Consider the following 7,750-nt stretch of genomic DNA (forward strand, 5'->3'; position numbering starts at 1 on the left):
CTATGTCCGAGGCCTAACTGGGGAGAAGAGGTTCTCGTCTCCGTATTCTGGCAAGGCCTGGCAGATCCCATCAAGGATGAACTCTCTCGCCAATCCAGGCCGGATCAATTGGAGGTCCTCATTGATTTGGCCGTCCGAGTGGATCAACGTATCCAGGTACGCCGCTCAGAGCGTCAGCGCACTCGCTTCCATATCTTTCAAGTTCCGTTCTCCAGTACTCCCAGCAGCACTCCTGCTCTCCCAAGTGCTACCACACCTCTTCGTCCTGCACTGGAGTTGCCAGAGCCAATGCAATTGGGGGTACAACGCATCCGCACACTGATACGGCAGTTCCGCCACGCCGAGGGATTGTGTTTCTACTGCGGATCCATGGAGCATCTGGTTCGGGAGTGTCCACGGCGGCCGGGAAACGGGAACACCCAGTGAGTACAGAGGGGCTCTCTGGGTGTAATGTTCTCCACGTCCCCTTCATAAAGGTGAACTCCCTAAGAAACTTACATTTCCAGTCTTCCATTCAGGCAATAAGTTCCAGACTTCTACCGCCGCTTTCATTGACTCAGGAGCTGGAGGAAACTTCGTGGACATTGAATTCGCCAGGTTAAACCGCATACCGGTCGTGAGGAAGAAAGTTCCCATCGCACTCGTCGGTATCGATGGACATCCTCTTACCCCGGTCCACATCTCCTTAGAGTCGGCACCCTTGCTTCTGTCCTCACATCTGCACAAGGAGATCTTAGTTCTCTATGCCATTCACGCTCCTGGGATACCCATCACCCTTGGTCTTCCTTGGCTACAGCTTAACAATCCTCTCATTGACTGGACTTCCTCTGCTCCCATCTGCTGGAGGCCAAGGTCAGGCGAGACTCATCAACTGCTGGCCAATACCTCTGTTCCTGAGGTTATTCTACCTTCTGTTTACCACCAATTCCGGGACGTTTTCAATAAGGTACAGTCAGACCTTTTGCCGCCACACAGGACTTACGATTGTCCGACCCTACCCAAGTCCAAGACCTACCCCTTGTCGTTACTAGAATCTCACGCTATGGATGAATATATCCAGGAGAATCTCAAGAAAGGCTTTATTCGTCACTCCAATTCCCCAGCAGGGGCTGGGTTTTTCTTCGTCAAGAAAAAGGACGGGTCGTTGAGGCCTTGCATCGATTACAGGGGTTTGAACCACATAACTATTAAAAATCCTTACCCCCTTGCCCTTATTACCGAACTGTTCGATAAATTACAGGGGGCCAAGATTTTTTCCAAGTTGGATCTGCGTGGTGCCTATAACCTGGTGCGCATCAGGAAGGGGGATGAATGGAAAACGGCCTTCAACACGCGTAGTAGACACTACGAGTATCTTGTAATGCCTTTCGGCTTATGTAATGCCCCCGCTGTCTTCCAGGATTTCATCAACGACGTCTTTCGTAAGGTACTCAATATCTTTGTAATAGTATACTTGGATGATATCCTGATTTTTTCCAAAGATCTCCAGGACCATATACGTCATACCTCCTACGTCCTTTCCCGTCTCCGTGAACACCATTTGTACGCCAAGCTGGACAAATGCACTTTTCATCAGACCTCTACTCCGTTCCTGGGGTACATCATTTCCGATGAAGGTTTTATGATGGATTCCAGTAAACCTCAAGCAGTTACTGAGTGGCAAAGACCCAATTCTCTCAAGGCCATACAACGTTTTTAGGGTTCGCTAATTACTATCGTAAGTTTATACGTAATTTTTCTACCATTGTGGCACCTCTCACTGCGCTCACCAAAAAAGGAGCTGATCCCTCTGCTTGGTCATCCGAGGCCCTCTCCGCCTTCGAGACACTCAAGGAAGCTTTTATATCCGCACCTATTCTCCGTCATTCCAACATTGAACTTCCCTTCGTCCTGGAGGTCGACGCTTCTGATTGCGGCGCTGTCATGATAGAGAGGGTTTGGCCCGGGATTAAAGGGGTTACACCTCATTTGGCCCCCCTCTACGCTCACCTGGGAAGCAAGGGGTTAACTGGACTGAGGTCTAGCAATGTGTTTTTACCTTGCTTCAGTATCCAAATGTTTATTCCCCTGTAAAAATGTATTGTTTCTGTTCGTGTCTGCACCACACAAACACTGGGATCCATCCGGGAGGGCAAGGGTTAATAGTTGAATAGTGATTATAGCCCTTTGTTTAAGTTACCCTCAAAGATGCCTGCCTACTAAGGAATGCAAATGGTCAGGAGGGCGACCAAATGTTTAGGAAGCAGACCCCTGATCAAAGGATCAGCCACTCTACCTGTTTGCATGAAGCTGGAGTGGTTTGTGAGTGTTATAACGCACACTTACAAACCATAGTATCCTGCCAGACACCCCATTTGGTAGACTGGCCGACGCCCCTGATTTAGGAGTGGGGCTATAGAAATGAGTGACCTTATCAAATATAAGAATATCATGAGATGTCCTCGGCTGAACGTGCTAAAAATTACATATGTGTAACCAGGGGACCGAGCCGCAAATAACGATTACAGACACATGATGTCTAGCAGGTCCTAAAAGACAGATATTAATATCTCTCTTAATTTTAGTATTACACGGTAATAGTCTCATTGGGAGCGTCATGCGTGACGGAATGTATTAATATGCTCGCGTGCCAGTAAGTACTATTGAACTGAAGTTATGAAGTTATTCAAAGTGTATATGGGATTTTGGATCTGCTCTGAAAATGCAGACCCCATCTGCTATGCTAATAGGGCAGGAAGAGCGTCCTGAAAGAATTAGCATAGCCCAGTGATCAAAAGGTAACGGCCCTAATTGTTTATACTGGGGGCAGGAACCAAGGAACTGAGTATTTTTTAAGTGTGATACTTCACACTTACAAGGGAAGCCAAAATCTGCTTCAAAGAGATTTTTCTAGCCAAGTCGGCGTCTAGGGTTAAGACATGGGTTTGAAATGGTATTTAACCCAGTATCAGCCCTTACTCATTGTCCTTCATGCCCTTCATGTCCTTCATGCCCTTCATGTCCTTCGTGTCTTTCGTGTCTTTTGTGATTTTCAAGATTGCTGTATGAACTGCTAGTCACGATTTCTGACTATTTCATCATTTCCATCTTAAGTGAGTGTCCATATTTTGTTTGTTATTTGTATAATCTGTTGTGTTCACCTTTTTCAAGGAATAAATTACATTTTATCACATCTAAGCCTCGTTCAGTTCAACCCAGGGATATTTGGTGTGTATTATTAATAGCCTGTAACAAAGCTATCGTCACAGGCGCTGGAGCCGTTCTTTCTCAGAGACCCACGCCTCAAGATAAGTTACATCCCTGTGCATATTTTTCCAAGAAATTCTCATCCGCCGAGAGGAACTATGACGTGGGTAACAGGGAACTTCTGGCTGTGAAGATGGCTCTTCAAGAGTGGAGACACCTGCTGGAGGGGTCGAAAGAGCCGTTTACTATTCTCACGGACCACAAGAACCTTCTTTACATAGAAAACGCTTGACGCCTTGGTCCACGACAGGCTCGTTGGCCTCTTTTTTTTTCTCGATTCGATTTTCACCTTTCCTATATCCCCGGGACCAAGAACGTAAAGGCAGACGCACTCTCCCAAATACATTCTTCTGAAGAGACCAGAGGAACCTTTGGAGACCATCCTTCCACAGGAGAGGATCCTCGCCATGTCTTCTTTCAAGAATCTTGACAAGATTTTGCACTCCCAGAGACACATTCCCAAGGACTTGGTCGTTCCCGACAACAAACTCTTCGTACCTTCCAAATTTGTTCCAGAGGTCCTGTTTTGGGGTCACTCCTCTAAATCTGCAGGTCATCCAGGTTTTAAGAAGACTACTGATCTTATTTGTCAGAATTTCTGGTGGCCAAGGATGTCTCAAGATATCCTGGAGTTTACTCACGCCTGCCCCACGTGCGCTCAAAGCAAGACTCTTCATCAAAAGCCTCAGGGTTTTCTGTTACCTCTTCCAGTTCTCGACCGCCCCTGGTCCCACATTTCGATGGACTTCATTGTGGACTTGCCCAGGTCCAGAGGAATGAACACTATCTTGGTGGTCGTGGACAGGTTCTCAAAGATTTCTCATTTTATTCCACTTAAGGGATTACCCACCTCCCCCGCCCTTGCTGATATCTTTACGGAGCAGATTTTCCGGATTCATGGGATCCCTTCGTCCATTGTTTCTGACAGAGGTTCTCAGTTCGTATCCAAATTTTGGAGAGCTTTCACGAAGAGATTGGGCATCTCTTCTTCTTTCTCTTCTGCCCATCATCCTCAGTCCAATGGACAAATGGAGAGAATCAATCAATCCCTGGAGAAGTACCTGAGATGTTTCATATCCAATTTCCAGGATGATTGGGCTCAACTCCTTTCTTGGGCAGAGTACGCCGTCAATTCTGCCAAAAACGAGGCCACCCGGGAGTCGCCCTTCTTTATAAATTATGGGTTCCACCATCCCTGTCTTCCCATCCCCAACATCCCTTCTGGAGTACCAGCCATAGATGATCGCATTTCTTCCCTCCAAATCGCATGGTCCAGGATTCAGTCTACCCTTCTCGACTCCTCCCACAGATCGAAACTACAGGCTGATCGTCACCGTCGTTCGGCGCCCAGTTACAAGCCAGGGGATTTGGTATGGCTCTCCTCTAAGAATATCCACCTCATGGTACCATCTCCAAAATTGGCACCTAAGTTCCTGGGTCCCTTCCCTATTTGTGAACAAATCAATCCTGTGGCATTCCGGCTCCAACTACCACACAGTATGAAGATTCCCAATGTCTTTCATGTGTCCCTCTTAAAACCATTCATCACCAGTCACTTCTTTCCGGATCAGACTCGTAAACCGGACCCTATTACTGGCCAAAATAACGAGGAATATGAAGTTCACTCTCTTTCGGATTCTCGCCTATCCAGGGGCCAGCTCCAGTTCTTGTTGCAGTGGAAGGGCTTTGGCCCTGACGAGAGATCCTGGGTACCTTTTAAAGGACATTCACGCCCGAACCTTCTTAAGTCCTTGAGGAAAAAGTTTCCAGAGAAACCTTTCATGGACCGTCCTGAGGCTGTTCCTGAAGGGGGGGGGGTACTGTCAGAAATCGGCGTTCTCCGCGCTCCCCACACAGAGCGCACTCTTCTCACAGGGAGTCCCTGGACACACAACTCAACCCTACCTTACCGCTCTCCGCGGCTCCCCGCCCCTGCCGCCGTCGTGGGATCAGTCCCCTCGGCGATTCCTCTGCTCAGCGCCGGGCATGCCCATGGCCTCCCGCGCGCACACCTGCACCCTCTGGCGCGGTCCACGCGTTATGGAGTGCGCTCATTCTGCACACTCTTCTTACTTTCCCCCGGACCTCAGGCTCCGCCCCCACACTCCGCACGGGCATACTCAGGTTACCAACAAGACTCACCTGGCTTGTTATGATTGCACCAATCTGCAGTGTCTCCCTGTAGCTCTTCCTGTCCCGCCTCCGTTCCTGATTGGATCTCCCAGCTTTATCTAGCTCCTCTCTGCTCTCAGTCTTTGCTCGACATAGTCTTTCAATGGAAGTACTTAAGGATTCTCTTAGTGTTTTCACAGGTTCTGACAAGGCTCGTACGACTACCCCCTCTGGCTCTTGATCTCGGCACTCCTTGGACAACGCTCACTCTGGTAACCCCTTGAACACGGCTTGGACTACAACCTGTCTCCGCTCTCCACTCCCTGACCTTGGCAAGGCATTCTTCACTCTATCTCTACAACCGGTACCGGCAAGTATTGTCTACCTTACTACACCTGGCCTGGCAACACTTTATACCACACTCCGGACACGCTCCCTTTGCTGCGGGTGCGTGTATTACCACTTCCCCCTTCAGCTCGGGACGGGTCTGGTCTGCGGGCAGCACTGGCGTAACACCAGGACATTCCCAAAGATCTGGAGGAACTGATTGCCCTCTGTATCAGAATGGACCTCCGGATACGAGAATGGGAGACCGAGCGAAACTACTCTCCAAAAAAAACAACAATTTGGCTAGCTCCCCATTTCAAGACTCCTCTTACTGCACCTCGCCCAGATGAGGAACCGATGCAATTAGGGGATACCAAATTACCTGAGCAGGAGAGAACTAGGAGACGAACCAGGGGGCTGTGCCTCTAATGTGGGCTCAAAGGTTATCGTGTCAGAGACTGTCCAAAATCAGGAAAACCCCAATGCCCATTGAAGATATAGGAATATTCTCTCGACATTTCTTCTATTCTTCCTTCACCACAACCTTCACAGCCTCCTGCCGGTTTTACTCTCCTGGGGATCAGTCTCCATCTTCACTCAGGCTTTTGTGTATTCGTGAGCCGCAGAAAATTTTATTGACTGCGCATTTGCGGAACTCCACTCCATTCCTCTCCACACTAAGGCGATTCCACTAGCGGTAGTGGCCATTGACGCAAGACCCATGATACCTGGTACCATCGCCCACGAGACTAATATGTTGCTGGTTTCGGTTGGGGTACTTCACAAAGAAACACTTTCTTTTTATGTAATTTTCTCTCCTTCAACTCCAGTGGTCCTAGGCCTTCCCTGGTTCAGGCACCACAACCCCAAAATCGATTGGACAAGCAGCCAAGTGACAGCCTGGGGACAACATTGCCAAGGACGTTGTCTTCTGGTATCTCGCACCATCTCTGAGGTTCGGCTACCCAGAGACTTTCTCGTCATGCCTTCCAGTTTTCTTCCAGGACTTTGCTGATGTATTCAACAAAAAACAGGCAGAAGAGTTACCACCACACCGACCTTATGATTGTGCCATCGATCTGCTCCCAGGGGCCATCCCTCCTCGAGGTCGCACTTACCCTCTTTCAGAACCAGAAACCAGGCCAGTGCGGGAACACATTTCGGAGAACCTCCAGCGAGGGTTTGTTCGCAAATCAAGTTCCCCTGCTGGTGCGGGTTTCTTCTTCGTTTCCAAAAAGGACGCTTCTCTCAGACCATGTATTGATTATAGAGGCCTACATAAAATCACTGTAAAAAAAAGCGGTATCCCCTACCCCTGATCCCTGAACTTTTCAACCACTTACGCAAGGCTACGATCTTCACTAAACTGGATCTTCAAGGAGCTTACAATTTAATTCGGATCAGGGAAGGTGTTGAGTGGAAGACTGCCTTTAATACCCATGATGGCCACTACGAATACTTGGTCAGGCCTTTCGAGTTTTGCAACACACCGACTGTATTTCAAAACTTCACCAATGACATTTTCCAGGATCTACAGTACTTGATCGATTTATCGTGGTATATCTGGACGATATCCTTATTTTTCCAGTTCTTTGTCCGAACATCGGGCACAGGTTAGACAGGTTCTCCAAAGACTTCGGGATCACTCCCTTTTTGCCAAGCTCGAGGTGTCAGTTTGAACAGAAGAAGATTTCCTTCCTCGGATACTTCATTTCCTCCATTGGATTTGAGATGGATCGTGCAAAAGTATCGGCAGTGCTGGATTGGCCCCTACCGATAGGCCTCAAACCAACTCAACGATTTCTTGGGTTTGCCAACTACTACCAACATTTCATCAGGAACTTCTCCAAGGTAGTTGCGCCCATTACGGCCCTTACTAAGAAAGAGGGCCATATCTTGGGGTTTGCCCTGGAGCCTCTTCTGGCTTTCGAGAAACTCAAGGCCGCCTTTTCTTCCACACATGTATTGATCCATTCAGATCCTATGAAACCCTTCGTACTGAAATTGGCCGCATCTGATTTGGCAGCCGGAGTTGTTCTTTCTCAAAGGAAGGATTTTCATGGGA

The sequence above is a fragment of the Ascaphus truei genome, chromosome 5 (genome assembly GCF_040206685.1).
Source record: "Ascaphus truei isolate aAscTru1 chromosome 5, aAscTru1.hap1, whole genome shotgun sequence".
Lineage (NCBI taxonomy): Eukaryota > Metazoa > Chordata > Amphibia > Anura > Ascaphidae > Ascaphus > Ascaphus truei.